At 33.7% G+C, this 19046-nt stretch overlaps 1 long non-coding RNA gene across 2 annotated transcripts; it reads left to right on the top strand.

Moving 5' to 3' along the window:
* The first annotated feature begins 2890 nt into the window (after positions 1-2890).
* LOC145132569 (uncharacterized) lies at positions 2891-9966 on the top strand. Of its 2 annotated transcripts, none has more exons than XR_013718151.1 (2): positions 2891-3075; positions 8308-9966. It is a non-coding gene; the product is annotated as an uncharacterized LOC145132569 (long non-coding RNA). The 2 variants fall into 2 exon arrangements; XR_013718149.1 differs by having other exon boundaries at positions 7708-9966.
* The last annotated feature ends 9080 nt before the right edge of the window (positions 9967-19046 follow it).

Here is a 19046-nt window from a genome sequence, read left to right as displayed (position 1 = left end):
TGTTAATTAATATAAAATGCCATTTTCATAAAACCAAGTCAATAAAATCATACGTTCCCAAAGACAATCATCCAAAAATCAGAGTATCATAACAACCGAAATCACAAAGTAATGATGCTACTAACGAGTGTGTACAATCACACCTTTGCCTTCCCACGATCATCAGAAGTACCTGAAACATTTAACATACAAATGTAAGCCAAAGCTTAGTGAGTTCCCTAAAGTATTACCTACCGCGTAACACAACTAATCATATATAACAACAAGTATGTTTCAACGCAACGAGATCCGTATCAACCCCAAGTCTATATCCTCCAACGGGTTCATATCAGCCTTGGGCCTGCATCAACCCAGAGTCGGAAGTGACTGAAATACAACTTATAAACATACAACATCAATCAAGTTTCTACCAGCATAACTAGACATGCAATCCAATCACAATAATTATGATATAAGTAATACAATGAGAAAACTCACCTCATAAATAGACCAGATATTCACCATAACACGCGAATAATAAAGACCAATCTTATACACCACCTAAACATTAAATATAAGGTCAATCTCATCAACGACTTAAAACCCTAATGTTTGACTAAAATTAAAACTGGTTAAAAGTCAACAATTAATTGTTAAAGTTAATAGCCAGACCACCGCATAGTGGCCAACTCATGGCCACATCATGGTAGATAAAAGACAAAACAATCATGAGACTTATTAGCCCACTGTGTTGTGACAAGCCTTATCACCGTTGTAATTAACATCCAAACAACTTAATCTAATATGCTCTTAACCCTTATTTCTAGAGCTCCAAAGCTCAGATCTGGATCGACTTAATACATGCATGAATAAAGTTTCTACCTTTATCCATTGTGTAACCTCTAGATACCTAGATCTCAAACCCTAACACTACAAAGGGACCAAAATGACCTAAAAGGTCCATGCATGGTTGAGTTGAGTGCAAACACTCGACTTTATGGGACCATAAGGTCCAGGAACGATCACAAAAACCAAATAAGCCCCTGAAGTTACTCAAAACTCCAAGTATCCTCTTCTAAAGACCATAAAGGAATATCTAAGCATGAATAACAATCAATACTACGAAAGGTCTGGACTGAGAAAACATTGTTTTATTAATGAGCGGATTTTCAGTGATGGAGTCAAATGGGGATTGGAAAAAGCGCCTACTGAAAACATGGAGATCACTGAGTTGGTTCAATTTAAAAGGGCTCATGAACTCGTTTTCATTCAGCTATCCCCCTGATACTTGGAATTCAAAGCTTTCCACTGATGGTTCCTATTACGTGCGCGATTTAAAGGCTTTAATCGATTTAAAGGTGATGATGCAGGTTGATAGCCCAACGATTTGGATTAATATGGCTCCTTTGAAAGTTAATGTGTTTGTGTGGCATGCCTCCATGGACAAAATTCCTTCGACTAATGATCCCTCGAGGAGGGGTATTTAGGTTCATAACCCCTATTGTCATTTCTGTGATGTTGAGCTTGACGAAACTGATCATTTTCTCGTTAGTTTCCCTATTGCACATTACTCCTTGAGTTGGATTCCGAATTGGTGCAACATCGCGCCACCCCAATTTCAAACGGTCAGGAAACCTCATAAAGTACGCTGTCGTTTGGGGTAATTACCCCAAAAAACCGAAAAAACCCTCTTGGCTATTCTATATGGTTATCTTTGGTGAATTTGGAGGGCAAGAAATGGTAAGGTGTTCAACAATATGAAAACTAGTGCATCCAAATTGGCGGATAATATTCTTATGTTAGTATTTAAATGGGTGAAAGAGAGAGGAAGGAAAGGCGGTTTGTAAATGAGTGGATTGAGTTTGTTCTCTTTTTACTGCCTTGTAAAACTTTGCAATTTGTTGTTTGCTTGTTTCTTTTGCCCTGTCTTATTGCTTCATAGGTAGTGGTTTAATATATTTCTGTCGGTTCCAAAAAAAACAAAAAAACTCAATATTCTTACGCATGTCCCCCCTACAATTTTTAGGGATGCGGTCTATATGCTATTTTAACTACCTGATAACATGATTAGGTTTAAATGTGTAGATTCAAACTTTGGTGTTTAACAAAATCTGGTTCAAGTAATTATAACAATATTTTTAACAATAAAACTATCATTGACCAAAACTTGATCAAATTTCACACAAAAAATTATATGGATGTAAAAAAGTTAAAAACAACGTTTAAATACAGTTCTTGTAATTTTGTAATAAAGTAAGAGATCAAATGACCTAAAAATAAATTTAACTTCCAATGACTTGATCCTTATTTTAGCATAAATCTATAAGAAATATTGCTTTTAAGTGTATGTTACTAAAATACAAGTTGAATAAAAAAAAATATATTTTTTTTAAATGTAGAGTGCTAATTATAAAATGGTTAGGTTTCTTAGTTTTTCTTGGGGTTATCTACAGAAAAGTCCCAAACTTTTTCAAAAGTTTCAATAAAATCTTAAAAGTTTTTTTTTGAGCAGAAAAGTCCCAATATTTTGATTTTTTGCCTAAATTTACGAAAAAATCCTTTTTTATATTTGAACAGCAAATGATAGATTATATGATTTTTTCAAAATATTAGGACTTTTTTGTTCAAAAAAAACTTTTAAAACTTTATTGAAACTTTTGAAAAAAATTTGAGATTTTTCTGTATACCCTTTTTCTTGTGTCAAGAACACGTAAAAAAGTTATTACAACTTTTTTTTTTCTCCCTTTAGTTTGCACTTTTCTTTACTCTTTTCTTTTCCAAATTGGAAATGAAAGAGTGCAAAATTAGAAGACTTCAAAGTTGGAGGGTCTTTAACGCAATTAACTAACTCTTTCCCCTTGGAACACATTGATAAGCAACACCTCTCGTATGATATAGTCATATGTGTAACCCTAATTTTGTCTAAAAGGTTTGCTGCGACAAAAAAAATAAAAAACACAGAAGCCTCTATTCTTCTCTCATCGGCTTCAAGCGATTCCTCCCTGCTCGCCGCCGATTTACATCGTCGCCACTGGCGGAGACCATCGCAACCAACAGCTACACCGACAACCTTTGCAACCCACAGATTCGATTCAGGTTCAATTTTCTTCAAATTTTTCCTGCTTTCGTTCATCTAGATTTTGCCTGCTCTCGGTTTTCCTTTTTCTTCTGCTGTCCGTTGAAATCGAAATCATATGAGTTTTATTGAAATCGAATTTTGTTTGATGTCAGACCGAAAAATTTCCTATTCCCGGTCTCCCACCTCTAGTTGTAGTGACAGAAGATGCTTAGGACCAGGATGGGTTGTGTGACCTTTTTTTTTTTTTTTTTTTTTTTTTTTTTTTTTAAAATTAGAACTAGAGAAGGACCCGTTTGAAGGGTATTCCATTGTAAAACATGTTGATTAATATTTGTTTCTTGAAGGTCAGTGGCAGACAACACCTAAATCAGAGTAAAATAGGTTATCTTTCCAGATCCAACAAAAAGAAAATGTTATTCCTATCTATTACAATAGCAACACGACTTTACAACTATGTGCATTGGATTTTTCAAAGTACAATATAATAAATTTTACGCATAGGTAAGAATCTGAAAGACCCATATACTTCCAACCATGGCAATTCTGACTTGTACATGTAAAAAACTAAGAAACATGAGCATAAGAACAATAGATCATGCCAGCCATACTTTGAAATGTATTTCTTGAAATTAAACATAACATACAAATAACACAAAACTGTGAATTTGAAAATTAGCCTTCAAAGGCGATACCTTTTATCCTCCTCGGCTATGTCATCTGAAGTGTGATGCATAAATTGGTGGATCATTTTGAGGATTAGAAGAGGGTGTGCCCAAATTAGAAACTGCAAGGGCTCACCTAACTAAAAGAAAAAAACAAATAGTAAAAAAAATTATATAAAAAGGAAATTGCTTGTTAACTGAAAATACTCAGACCTTTATCCAATTTAGAGGCAATAATTGAGTAAAACTGAAATTGAGACAAAAAAAAATACAGAAATTCATTAATGGTCAAACCCATTATGTCATAAAAACAGAGTGAAGAGGTCGAAATCTTATAGAGTATTTTGATTTTTGTTGGCTCAAACTAATATGTAATCAACACACCCAAGTGGAGCTCATGACAAATGCATACTGTGATACTTAATTCTGCACAAATAATACAAGAACCTAACTAAAAACTAAAATTCATAGAACAGTTTATTGGAGGCCTTTGAGTTTTGAAAAAAACAAATATAAATGCTCAAAAGATATTGTAGGTTTCCAACAGTGTGATTTAATGATAAGAAACAAAGTACAAAGACCCAGAAAAGAAAAAACAGAAATGAACATAAATATCATCAAATTCCTCATAAACTTCCTTTCTGTAAGAAACAACCCTAGCCTTGTTCTTTATAAGATCAATACCAACATGCTCAATGTGATGAGTAAAAAAAAGACATTATAAAAAGTTGTATAAATTATTAACAAATATAAGCCTGCCATGGTACCATGTCGATTTATAATTTCCCCAATTTCACGAGGTTTCACTGGATTAACAAAATAACAATGAATAAAGATATTAGAAAGTGTTTGGTGGGAAGAAACTGACAAGGGAATGGAACTGTTGATTCCATTCATTTCTTTGTCATTACATCACATTCCATTCCATCCAAACCAAAACAATGATGAGCAATACTTACCGATAGCTATAGATTTTTCCAAGCACTGATAAGTACATTTGACCAACTATAGAGATGAATCATCAACATCAACATTACCAACAAAATAAGTTTCATTCAGGTCACCTGAAAGTTTATAAAAAGAAAAAAAAATAAGCAATATTGTCAAATGTGCATATAAATATTTCAACAATGGAATAAGATAAAGCTCCTCACCATGAACTCCTTTATAATAAACAGTTACATCAAACAGCACAACAAAAATCATGAACAGTAAGGGACTTCAAAACCATAATAGTAAAAGCAACAGCAGGAGCTTCCATATCCACAGAGGTGAGCCACAAATTCCAATATTACCCTTGAAGAACTTATAAGTGATATCAGCTACAAAAGTTAAAAAAAAAACATTTGTTTTTCTTTTTTTTTGAAAGATATAAGTTAGACAAGGGAAAATAGGTTAATAACTATTAAATATAGTTATTATGTGGCAATTAATAATGATTCCTGTAAACGAAACAAAGTAATCTTTATAATATTGATTCCCAAGACAAAAAAAGTAATTTGTTTGATCTTGGCAGTTGATTTTGTATATAGATACTGGAATTGTCACTTTTTGCAGGTAAGTATCTCATCACATGGATGAGATGGAGTTTAACAATGACTACTAAAAACAGTTGATTTTGTTGATAGATTCTATATAGATAAGGGGAAATTGGTCAATAAGTACAAATGTTTAACCACAACAGATAGACAAAACATCAGAAATGAATAAAGCAATAAAAATATTTTTCACAGAAAGAAATATTACAATATTATCCTTTTAAAAGTATGGTGGTAATCAATCCAAACTCCACCCTACTCGACATCAAATTCTCTTTTTCTTACTGTATAAATCAACATAACAGTTTGAGAATTCAGTAATCTATAGTATATATAAAAGCAAAAGGGTCCTTGTACTCTTACAACTGAGCTTGCAATTAGTGAGGTTTCAGACCTTCACCTTCTTATCTCAAGAAGCTGAAATAATTGTTGGCTGCAATGTATTAGGGCTGAATCGAACACAGCTAACCTAATTATCGACACCTCACCTATTGGTGGAAAAGCCGGTGGATAGAACTTGGCTGAAAAAAGAAAACAGAGGTAGTCATGTATGTCCATAAAAACCGTTTGAAGGGTAAAAGAGAAAGGAGAACACAAAAATATCACAACGATTTTTGAAGAACCTTATAGCCGAAGGTGGAAACCCAAATCAAAGACCAAAACAAATTATAGGATAGGGGAAGATGGAAGTCTAAAGCAAACCCAAATGGAAGCAAAATTATACCGAGATTTTGTCGATGTGTTCATCTTCAAAGTCAATGTAATCATCAGCGGCGTTATCATCCTCCTCATCAAGTCCACCAACCCCGTAAGCCCTCAAGAGCCTGGCCCGCCCCGTCATGCATGTATCATCTTACTAGTCAATATAAACCCTAAATTACATGAAATCAAATGGTTTGAAAGAGCGTATGAGAGAGTATGCGAGTTGGGGTGAAAGACGGAAGATGAATTTGAGATTGGGTGGGGATTCCAAATAAACTCAAAATGGAGAAACGGAATCGGAGAAGGGACGAAGGTTATCCGCTTCCATGGAGAAAAAGGTTGGAATAATATTTTTTTTGGAGTTGGTGCTGAAAATACCTGGAGTGATGGTATTGGACATCAGAGGCGGTGTATCATGGACAGAGGAGGAAGAAGACTGGTGGTCTTAGAAATGCAATGAATCAACGACAACTTCAAATGTTTTTCAGTCGGTTGAACCGAGGAAGAAGACCGGTGGTCTTGGAAAAGCAATGAATCGACGACGACTTTGCAAAAGTTGCCAAATCGAATCACCTGATAAACTCACATTCTTAATGCTTATTTGTTAATTGTTAGTCTCTGTCTAATTCTATTCGGTGCACATGGATTATTTTAAAATGACGAGGCCGGAGCTTCGAGAACTGTGCAAGAAGCATCAAATTTCTGCTAACATTAAAACTTATGAAATGGTGACTAGGCTTTCAAAACTTTCTAATGAAAATCTTCACTTAGACTATAAAGGAACTGCAAGTAGTAATCGTGGTAGAACACGTAAGTCAATTGCTAGAAGTTGTTCTCTTGATGACACTGGCATCAGTAGGAGGGTTACTAGAAGCTCTACCAGGAGAGCTGGAAGTGAAGGCATCGAAAAAGGGACCATAAATGTTCCGTGAGCTATGAAAAAAGTTTCTTGGGGTAACACTACCATTTTTAAGAGATCATTAATGTAAGGGACAAATTCAAGAACTAACTGCAATGAAATGTTATATTTATAATAAAAAAAGTTCAAATCACTTCGATAACTTAACATGCATAACCCTATTACAACTTTTCATGATAGCTAGTTTTACAATTGAGATCACCATCAGCATGACATGTTTCTCTAAGTAGAGAATCTAGTCAATTGTATTCCACATTCATGATTTTCCTTCATGAGGTTAAAGCCAGTGAATATAAAAATAGTATAAGACCTACTACACCCAAACATAATTAGACTATTTAGTGCTTAACTAAATGTATAACTTGAATTCTTAAGAAACTGCTACATTTTCTGGTTGCTTTAATAATCTAAGGAGTGACATCTTTCCACAATACTTGGCTAATCCAGTACTTTCAGAAGCAAACAATTTACAACTTTGTACTTTATAATACCCTATTGGAAAATATAGCTTTATACATTTTGTAGCACTGTATTTTCAGAATCACTTGACAACATTGTACCCTATGATTAAAAATACTTTTCTGGAACAAATAAGAAATATACTATCAATTATATTAATCTATTTTGAGAAACAAAATCGACTCTTGCATCTTCTATAGCTGAAAGCAGATGTGGTTCAAAAACACCAACATCTATTCTTGCGCCTTGGACTCTCATTGGGACCTTCATTCCTTAGATTAGTTGAAGTTGATAAGAGATCTTCATTATGAGATTGTTGTGGTCCATCATCTCCAACATCCTGCTGATGGTTTGTGGTTGATGTTGCAGTTTCCAAAGACAAGCAAGTAAATCTATGCCTTCACTTCTAGCTCTCCGAGCTATGCTTCTCGTAAGCCATGGGTGACCAGGATGTTGGAGGTGATGAACAAGAGCCAATTCATAATCAGAATGAAAAAGTACCTGTGCTGCAAGTTTCATCAAATGGAAGTGATGATGTAACGAGTCACACAGTAGTATCTACTATAATAAACACACGGAGCAAAATTCTTCTTTTGCTGCTTAAATTGAAGCGGTTGATCTTAATATGTTCCTGAAAAAGTTGCATTTTAATAGTTTTTCTATTAGGCGTAAATGTAAGAAATAGCAACGTACTTGTGCTTATTTTTTTGTTTTAGCATCCTACTTTCATGTCTTCCCTATTCCAACATTGTACTTCAATTTTAGAAGTCATCTTAGAAATCATATTGTTTCTAAGATTGGGAATGGTGAGAAGACTTCAGTTTGGCATGATTTGTGGCATCCTAGTGGTATTTTGAGTAAAATTGTTACTAGAAGAATGATTCTTGAAGATGGGTTCAATGACAATACTAAAGTGGCTGATTTATGGTTGAATGATGCTATTAATTGGCCTGCTGATTGGTATGACAGGTTTCCTAATATCTGCTTGTATAATGTTGTTGGTGGTAGCAGAATGGGGCAGGATAAGTTGTTATGGAAGGACTGCAAAGGTAATGAGGTAATTTTTTCGACTCATGTTGTTTGGGACAGTATAAGAATGCAAAAGGAGGAAGTTGCTTGGTACAAGATTGTTTGGTTTAGTCAAAATATTTCTAGTCATGCTTTTGTTTTATTGCTTGCTATTTTGGGTAAACTAAAAACATAAGATAGGGTGAAAAGTTGGGACCATTCCATTCCTAGAGTCTGACGTGTGCTTTCTGTAGACAGCAAATGGATTTTCATGCTCATTTATTCTTTTCTTGTAGTTTTTCCTTAACTGTTTGACAACATTTTAAGTTTAAAGCGAATTTCAGTGAAGTTTCTAATGATTGGGAGAATGTTATCGGATTTTTTAGCTCTAATGTCAAAGGAAAAGTTTTGAGTAATACTATTAAAAAGCTTTGCCTTGCTGGAGCTGTTTATGGTATTTGGAAAGAAAAAGATAAGGACTGCTGGGAATATTATTTCTGATATTGAGGATCAAAATCGTCTTAAAGTTTTGGGAATGAAGATCCAATATAGTAAGAATAATATGGAGATTTGTAAGAAGTGGTGTGATCTTTGGAAAAAAAGGGAAATTGGAGGAGGGAATAATAACTTGTATGATTATGGATAACTTTTTTTATGGTTTCGTGAAAAGTTGTGAAGGATTCTGTTTGGGGTTGGAATTGTGACTTAGATGTTGGTATTGGCTGCTGGTTCCTCTGTAATTGCAGTCTTCACAGAAGGATGGATGGAGTTTGGGATATGGAGATTACTTTATTTTCTTTATGGATCAATTATTTTTTTGGAATTGACGGAATTCATAGATTATCTAATGGTTTTCCATTAGATTTTTTTCACAAAAAATTGACGTTTTTTGTATCATACAGGATCTTTTGTGAGAATATTCTTTCTAAAGATCCTGGACACGTGATTGATGCCGTGTTCAGTCTGCAACTCTTTAAAATTGTTGATTGGGTTGAAGGGAACTATTGGGGTTTATCATATTTTTGTGGGGATGATATATTTTTTGTTTGCTTGAGTTTTGGAGCTTGCTGTTTAATTTTTTTTTAAGCTGTTTTTGATTGGAGGGTATTTTTGGAAGTTTTTTGTTGGGGCGAGATTTTCTGTTACCATTCATTTGTTTTCGTTAAAGGAGAGGTGTCATTTGGGGTTTATGGAATATGATAATTTGATTTGGTTTGGTTTGTTTGGTTTACCATTATGGGTTTTTTTAAGGGTCATATAACACTCCGGCTGATAGTTAGGATGTCTTGTCCTATCCATCTTTTTTGCTGTTTGATACCTTTTTTCCCATTTTTCTGTGGTATTCCTTTTTGTAGATTGGCTGATAATCCTTGGTTGAGCTGGTGGTTTTTTTAGATGGGAGCTTGTGGATTTCATGGTTAATTTGACTGTTTATATTTTGGATTTCCTTTTTGTTGATATAGGGGTTGGTTTTATCCTTTTTGTAGGAAGTGGAGTTTCCAATGGCTTTGGATTAGTTTTGGTTTGTAATTTGAACTCTTTGTATCAAGGCCTTGGTCTCTTTTTATGAACATTGTACTTAATTTTTTGTTTCTTCTTAAGGCATTGTATTTTGTAAAATCTACCCAATTACAGCACTATTGGAGCAAGTGATGAATCTGACAGCTGGGCAGTTAAGCTCTTTGCCTCCAGACCAACAGCAACAAGTTATTCTGCTTCAGCAGATGCTTATTTAGACAAAACTCCACTAATTAATCAAACAAACCCAAACCCAAACCCATTTCATTTCGCAACAAGATTTATTGTATTGTTAAAGTATTTCAGACTTGTTTTTGTTTACGTACTTCTTTTATTGCAAACAAGTTACTTAACTAATATAAATTCCTATCTTTTAACAACATAATAATATGCATGTGCTTACTATACATTTATACTTATCAAAGAACAGATATAAGTCGCAGTCTAGCACAATACCCAATATTATAATAAATATGTTGTAATTTATTTTTACAATTAAAATAATAATATGTAAAGAAAAAACAAAATCAAGCAACCGCCTATTGAAATTGAAACTTCCTTCTTCCTTTTGCTTTCTTCCACCACAACCATCACCACCAACAGTGAGATAATAGTATTGACTTGACTAATATGTACCCAGGTGACAGGATAGTGCAGATGCCTATTTCACACCGTATGGCCACCACCTGCCTAAACCTTTCACTTGAAGACCTCATACTAGGGGTGTCGAACGGGTAAAATTTTCGGATTTCGGGTAGAACAGGTATTTCCTTAAGAAAATAATACCCGATACCCGACCTATATTGTAATTCGGGTTTCGGGTATTCGGGTTTGAGGTCGGGTCGGGTAATTATCAGGTATACCCGAAAATTTCTTAAATGACACTTATTGATAATTTTTTTTTTACATGTTGGTTGGTTTAATAAAGAATCGGGTAGGAAAATAATCCATACAATTAACAAGTACATATTAAGGAATGCACTAATGTAGCGATTTGCACTATCTGCAATTTATTTTTTAGTAAGATCTCGAAATGGAGAAACAAATACTGGTAATAAAGGTACCATTTTCATTTGGGATCTCAATTCCAGCCATATTAAAAACAAATATTTATAAAAAATGGTCAATTGCAATTTTTATTCAAGTTCTGTTCTCTTATGATCAATTTTCATTTGTTTAAAACAAATGCACCTTAAAAAGAAAAAAAGAACAAATTTTTATTCTTTGATCAATCTGAGAGGTTGTGTTCAGATACAATCGATGATCATTCCGAAATCCGTTTTTTTTGCATTAACCCCAAGCCAAAACTTTCAATAGGTGAATCTTTTTTTTTTTAATATTTTTTATTAAGATTTTTTGGATTCTGAGATAAAATATGGTGAAATTTCAGGTCAGAATGTGCCCGAAAAAGGTGTCATCACAATGGAAAGCGATCAATCAACACAACACGTACTGAGTTAGCTCTGGAATATAGCTGTCACCATTCACCAAACAATATAAAGAAATATTTATAAATTCTTGAATACATAACAAACAAAACTAGAGTTTTTTGAAAATTTCGAACACAGCTAACCTACTCGGATGTTTTTTTACGCTATGGTCACCCCGGAAAGCAAAAAATTGGAGCGATACCTCTGGGGATTGTCCCCCCAAATTCAAGATAGCGTGTTGGCCTCAAGACCAACTACCTTTGAGAGTGCCAAGGAATTGGCACAACAACTCATCGACCATCGTGCCAACCATGACACTACGATAACCACCCTGAACAAGCGAGAGGAGGGAACAACAAAAGGAAGTTCTGGGACAACAAGAAGGACCAACCAGCCCAGGACTTCACTAAGAAGCAACAGATCGTTGCTGTTCATGCTGCCACAACCCATGCTGCGCCAGCACCCATAAATCGATATGCTGGAACCCTCCCGAAATGCAACAAGTGTAACTTCCATCACGCTGGTGTTTGTCGAGAAATTCATTGCAAAAATTGCAACAGGAAGGGGCACACTGCCCGTTTCTGTAAGGCACCGGCACAACCCATCAACAAGGTCCCTGGCACTAGAGTAAGCCCAGCTTGTTATGAGTGCGGCGAAGCAGGGCACTTTAAAAGGAACTGCCCAAGAGCAAGGAATGTCGGTGATGGTGGAAGAGTGCTCGCGATCACCGCAGGAGAGACCACCCCGGAACCACCCGAAAATATCAGTACGTGTTTCTAACGTCGACGTTCAAAATTTAAATTTCTTTTATCACTAAGTCTAGCATCGATTAAAGTATACCAACCATAAATCTCGAGAACACGACAAAACCCGAATAAGTCTTATCATCTATATAAAAACGCAGGGTTTTACTGGTGAATCTATGATGGCTAGTGTAAACATTATGGTCATGTATCATTAAGATTCTATGGACTTAGAATGTGTGATTCCGTCTCATTTCCTGTTCCTTGTTTGGTTGTGGGCTTAAGGCGGGGTCACCCATCCGAATGCCCTTGCAATCTTAATGATATACGACTAGTTTACACCAAGCGATTATAAAAGAACTGGTAGGACTTATAATGCAAATTTCATCACAATTTGTTGAAACATTCGTAATGCTGGAACTCGCTAACTACATTATAAAATATTCATAGTAGTAATACCAAGTATAAAGCGGAGAGCATAAAGGCACAACTAAACTCACCCAACAGCTTTCATCAGAAAAGTTCAAGTCCATTCACGGACTGTTTTGGTCAACTTAAACATTTTAGTTTTCAAAACTACTTGCACATCACTACACAATTTCTCTACAATTTATGGTGATTTTTACAAAACTACCTATCATTTCAGAAACGAATTCGGACCGGTCTGTGAATATGAAGATTTTAACACAAGTTAAAGACTTCTAAAAATCATAATAAAAATTATGAATAAACTAGACACATTTTGTGAACTCTCAGAATTTACGGATTCAGTTTTCGACTTCGTATGATTTTTCTATAATTTTTCTAAAACAGTGTATAAAGGTTAAAAACTAGTTAACAGCTTACAACTTTCATAACACTTTGTAGTATGTTGAGCAAAGTGCATAACTATAAGTTCTAAATAATGAATGTATTTTCTTGTTAGTTTATCATCATAAACTGAAATTTAGTCATTCATGATAAGGTTTACTCATTCGTTTCGAACACATATAATAAACTCCAATAAGCATAGTTTATGGATTTTTACTACATGAAAAAGGTTTTACTCTCAAAACAAATGGGTTTTTCATATCCTACGGGATAAACTATAATAGCAATAGTTTAAGGATTTCATATCACTAATTGATTCAGAAAAGGTGATTTTACTTCCTTCACGGAAGAGGTTTTAATATCAAACTATGTGTAAACTAGTTAACTTAGGTTGTGAGGCAATTCTCTCCCCGTACGTTCGAGTACGGGATCCCAATTCATGTATGTTATAACCAGAGTCTCTTGTAGGGAGAGCATGATAATTGTGTATAGATCTATATTGGGTTTGACATCCCACACCTTGCTGCTAGCTACAGCGGGACCTGCAGGTCTACGGGTGACAAGAGTCATAGTATCTTAACGTCTGAAAAACGTTGTGCAGGTTATTTCTCGTCATAGTATGGTTATAACGACTCACATGGGTAGTTAACAATCTTTCAAGTTTACATGGAAACTTCTACTTTGAAAAGGGGTTTTACTTCCAAACTAAACGAGTTTATGTCGATTTAAACTTGCATGAATTACTTTAAGTATGGAAAAATACTTGTTTACTTTCGGTCCTGGGATTTAGGACTACATAACTTTTATAAGGAAAATATTGGATTTTCTTTGGAAACATATTTCTGTTAAAACTACATTTCATCTAGAATTGTTAGATTTCAGCTATAATTGCTAAGTGTATATGCTAGAGTTATATAAGAATCTAGTCACAATCGACTTAGAATTGGTGGGCCCGCCTTATCTCCTGTTCCTTGTTTGGTTGTGGACCTAGGGCAGACCCATTACATTCAACGGTTTATTTAACTTGAATTTTATATAACTTATATACGCTGGGCGATTATAGGAGGAATCTACGGGTCGTTCTAGGGTTCATTATCGCATAACATAGGAGCATTCATTTCACACTTACCTAAGAAAATATTGGATTTTCTGGAAATCATACTCTATCGCTTTTACAAGGAAAACAGTTTCTTCCTCAAACAAAACTCTTATGAACTCACCAACTTAATTGTTGACACTTTTCAAAACTACTTGTATTCTCAGGAAATTAGTGAAACAGGAAAACATCAGCATTTTGAGGATGAGACGTTAAATCGTCAAACAGTTCATTTTGTCATCATAATGTAATTGATTTTGAAACATGCAAACATATACTATGGTGTAACCTTTTCAATTATATTTATGATGGTTGTATTTACTTTGAGCACTATTATACTCGTTGTTGTGATATTATACATGAAGTCCTCCACCCCCGGACGTTTCCGCCATCCTTGGTTTGGGGGTGTGACAGCATCCCTCGTGATGCGTTGGACGAGAGTTTTAGGATGTCAGCTAGGACCGCACGAGATAGTCTACACTATTTTTACAAAACTATTATTCAGTTTTATGGTCCAAAATATTTTACGTAAGCCTACACGCAATGACATCATGAAATTGCAATCTCATCATGCTAGCGTACATGACTTTCCTGGAATGTTAGGAAGTTTAGATTGTCCACATTGGGCATGGGAAAATTGCCCTGCCTCACACCATGGTCAATTTACCTGAGGTGATCATGGGCATCCAACGGTCATACTTGAAGCGGTGGCATCATAGGATCAGTGAATTTGGCATGCTTTTTTTGGTTCTCCTGGATCCCTCAACGACATTAACGTTCTTAATCGGTCACCAATATTTAACAACATATACGACGGATCTGCACCCGATTCTTCTTTCCAATTGCGTGGAACACCATATAAATATGATTATTATCTAGTTGATGGAATCTATCCTGAGTATGCAGTTTTTGTAAAACCGTTTACGTGTCCGAATGATGCTTGTTGGAAAAAATTCAAGAAAGCTCAAGAAAGAGCTAGGAAGGATGTCGAGCGGGCTTTTGAAGCTCTCAAGAAACGTTGGTTTATATTGAAAAAACCAGCAATTTTTTTCAGCGAGGAAAAAATGCATGAAGTCATGTATGCATGTATAATACTGCATAATATGATTATCGAAAATGAAGGAAGAGCAAAATGTGAGTATGATGAAGAGGAAACCATTCCCGCGACACAAGGAATAGAAATTGGGGGCGACGAGTACATTGAAAAGAGAGCAGGGGTTCGTTGCAATGAAACATTTCACAATCTTCGTATGGATTTGGTGGAACACATTTACGGGATGCAACACATTAACCTCAATTTGGATCCGGAGGAGGACCCGGAAGACGAGTTCTCGGAGGACGACTTCATGTAGTGCGTTTATTTTAAATCGTTTAATGTATGTTTTTTTGAGTTTGTAGGTTTAAAATTTCTAGTTTTTTTTTTTTTTTTTTTTTTTTTTTTTTTTTTTTTTGAAGTTTGTAGGATTTTTATTTGGGCAATGGAATGTAATGTTATTTTTCTTTTGAAGTAATGAAATGAATGATTCTTATTAAAATTATAGTTTTTATTTAATTTAAAAAAACACAAAGTGTAGCACTACTCCTTGGGTGGTATGAGACCACACTTTTGTGGTAATGGGTGAGGTGGCGCCTACGTGTCACTGTGGTTTCATGAGGGAATGCGGCACCACTCCCTCCAGCCTTACATATTAACTACTTCTTATTGTATTCGGGTTGCCAGCATGTACTTGATTTTATTACAAATTAGAGTACCATAGTCTTGGTACTAATACATGACAGACATAAAAAAAAAGAAGCTTTGCATATAAATGTTTAGTTGTTTTAATATTTGAATAGAACTTGGTTATTTCTTTTTATCAAATTTATTTCAATTATTTAAGGGAATTTTAAAATATATGGTATCATACAAAACCCATTATAATGTTTAGTTTCTTTTTTATTAATTTGCTTTCAAATATTTACATAAATGCAGTACTATCATTCTTATGTTTACTTTCTTTTTTATACATGCCTGTTTAAAAATTTATGCTACCCTATAATATTATGATTTATGGTATTGGTGGACTGATATATGAAATGAAAGCCTTCTTTTTTTGCTCAACATCTTGACCATTTTGCCCCTGTTTCAGTTTTGTTGAAATTCACTCTTTTGGTGGTGCCCTCAAAGATCAAAGATAAAAGTTCAAGGCTCAAGAGATTTTTTTTCTTTAGGTGGTGTTTTGTAATATGTGTTGTTAATTACTTGTAATCCATGATCAAGTGTACAAATTTTTTGTATTTGCGGTCTTCTGTTTTATTTTATATATATGTATCTTGAAAAAAAACATATTTTAGGAATCTTAGCTTTGAATCAAAGACTTCATAAAGACCTTTATGATTAGAAACGATGATATGAAGAAAAAGCTAGAAAAGAACATTTAAATAGAAAATGATGTTGACGTCTCTTTGTTGTCAACCGAAAAACAAATGAAGTGTCAAGGAGGGAGGTATCATGGCTACAATTTATGAGAGGTTAACTTTTTTTGAGAGTTTAATTTTTTTTTTTAATTTATTGATGGATAATTAATCCGAATTGTTTTTGAGCAATTTCTTCAAATTACTTAATTATATATAAAGAACTTTTTGGAAATTTATGATCGGTCTTTTTGTTATTTTAAATACTATTTTCTATTACTTATTGTTATTTTAAATACTATTTTCTATTACTTAAAGTACCTAATTTATTTTCATTTACGACAAGTTCTTTTGAAAAATATTGTTTTAGAATTCCTTAATGTTACTCATTTGTATTTAATTTTTCTTTCAAGCAAATCGTGCATTTTACGGTTGATAAATTTTAAAAATATAATTTTTTTGGTACATAAATGATAGTTCAAAATGTAGAATGTTATAAATGACAATTTTAAGAAAGTGTTTTTTTTTTAAAATTTTCCATTTCATGTTTAAAATCCTCAAAAAGATGCCATTTTACAAAGTAGGACGCTATAACCGATATTTTCTAGGAAGTAGAATGCAATAAAAGAATTATAATTTTTATTTTATTTTCCACTCCATATTTGAAATCCTAAAAAAAAAAAAAATCAATTTTAGAAAGTATAATATTAGAAATGACAATTTCTATAAATTCAAATGTATAGTTTTTTTTTCTTATCCGTGGTTCCCACGGGTTGTAACCTAATATTTAAAATAGAAATCAAATATCATTTTTACCTTTTTACCTTTTGTTTCTAACTATTTTTCTATTTACCAAATCAAAAATATCAAAAAAGAAGATTAAGATAAAAAAAATAGTGGAAAATTTTGTAGGAATAATAGGTGGTGGAATATTTCACTTTTCTGTTTAAAAAGATGCAACATGTGAGAGCGACTTTAATGATTCTTCAAAGGGTAAATGACACAAAAGTTACTAACTATATATATATATATATATATATATATATATATATATATATATATATATATATATATATATATATATATATATATATATATAAAAGTCACTAACTTTTTCCGTGTTACAATTAAGTCACTAAGTTTTCTATTTATTGCAATTTTGACTAGTTGACCGATTTGCTTTAAGTCATTCAGTTGTCATCGTTGATGTGACATAATAACGTGTTAGAAGCAAAAAAAGTGGCGCAAAAGATACTATGTTTTCATTTTTTCGCGATTTTGAAACTAAGTTTTCAATCTCTTCTAATTTTGACACTAAATTTTTGATTTTGTCCAATTTGTAACATAAATGAAATAAACATATATAATGACATAATTGCTCCATTTACCCTATAATATAAGAAAATATATGTACAATAGATTGAAAAGAGTATATAAATGAAACAAACATGTGCAAATACATAATTGCTCCATTTTCTGTACTTCGTTTTCTTTATCTTTTCAAACTCATTACCGCTCTCTTCAAATGGGTTTTCATCACTTTCTTCCGACCACCCAAGAACCTCAAAAACTAAGGTTCATGGACTATCATCGTCGGAGAAACCAGCAGCATCGACAAAGCCTTTGCCTTCCAACTAGCTTAAAAGGGTCTTCACCTAATATTATAATTTCTGAAAGTTGGTTTGTATATGAGTGATATTCCTATAATTGGGAATATTTGTCAAAGTATAATGCTATAATAGGAAAATAATTGAAAGTAGGATGCTATAATAAACGAATCAAAGTGCATTACAGAAATGTTCCTTGTGTAAGAAACTTACATGAACACCTGTATAGAAAAGTTACAGAAACAATCCCTATATGTGAGACAAGTTTACAAAAATGTTCTCTTAAGGGAGGAGGGATCATTCCCTCCCAACCCACCGAACCCATTGTCACATCAATTTTTGTCTCTTCTTTTTCTTCATTTTTCCTAACCCACAACACACGGAAATCCTATCTTTCTCAACCCACTCAACTCACTCAATTAAAAAAAATATTTAAAACACATGGTACAAGAGAAAATGAGAGAGAGAGGATGAAGTGGGTTAGTGAAACCAATTAAACAACCCGCCGAAGCGGGAGTGGTACCAACAGTAACTCTATTGATAATTAAGATTTTACCTTGATTGTTTTGTATTTTTTTTAATTGAATGGGTTGAATGAGTTAAAAAAGATAGAGTTTCCGTGTCTTGCGGATTGGGAAAGATGAAGAAATATGAAAGAGAAAAACTGATTTGGCAGTGGGTTCGGTGGGTTGGAAGGGAATGACTCCCTCCTCCCTAAGAAAAAAAAAATTGTAATTTTATCTTCGAATTCGGAGACATTTCTTTGTATATGAATTATATTGCAATAATTGGGTATGTTTCTAAAAATACAATGCTATAAATAAGTCAATTAAAGTACATTACAAAAATGGTCCCTATGTAAGAAATTTACAAAGTGACTTTTGCGCCACTTTTTTTCACTTTTGACATGTCATCATACCACGTCAGCAGTAGCCGTAACTATCGGATGACCTGAAGCAAACCGGTCAACTGGTAAAAATTGCAGCAAATTTAAACATAGTCGCTTAATTATAACAAAAAAAAAACATGGTGTCAAATCGAAAAAAAATGAAAAGTTAATGACTTTTGTGCTATTTACTCTTCTTTAAAAGTTCATGGCTAC

Source organism: Lactuca virosa, chromosome 1 (assembly GCF_052849685.1).
Source record: "Lactuca virosa cultivar CGN04683 chromosome 1, Lactuca_virosa_CGN04683_v6, whole genome shotgun sequence".
Classification (NCBI taxonomy): Eukaryota; Viridiplantae; Streptophyta; class Magnoliopsida; order Asterales; family Asteraceae; genus Lactuca; species Lactuca virosa.
Note: the sequence above shows the minus strand (reverse complement) of the source record. Positions and strands in the feature narration are given on the sequence as shown.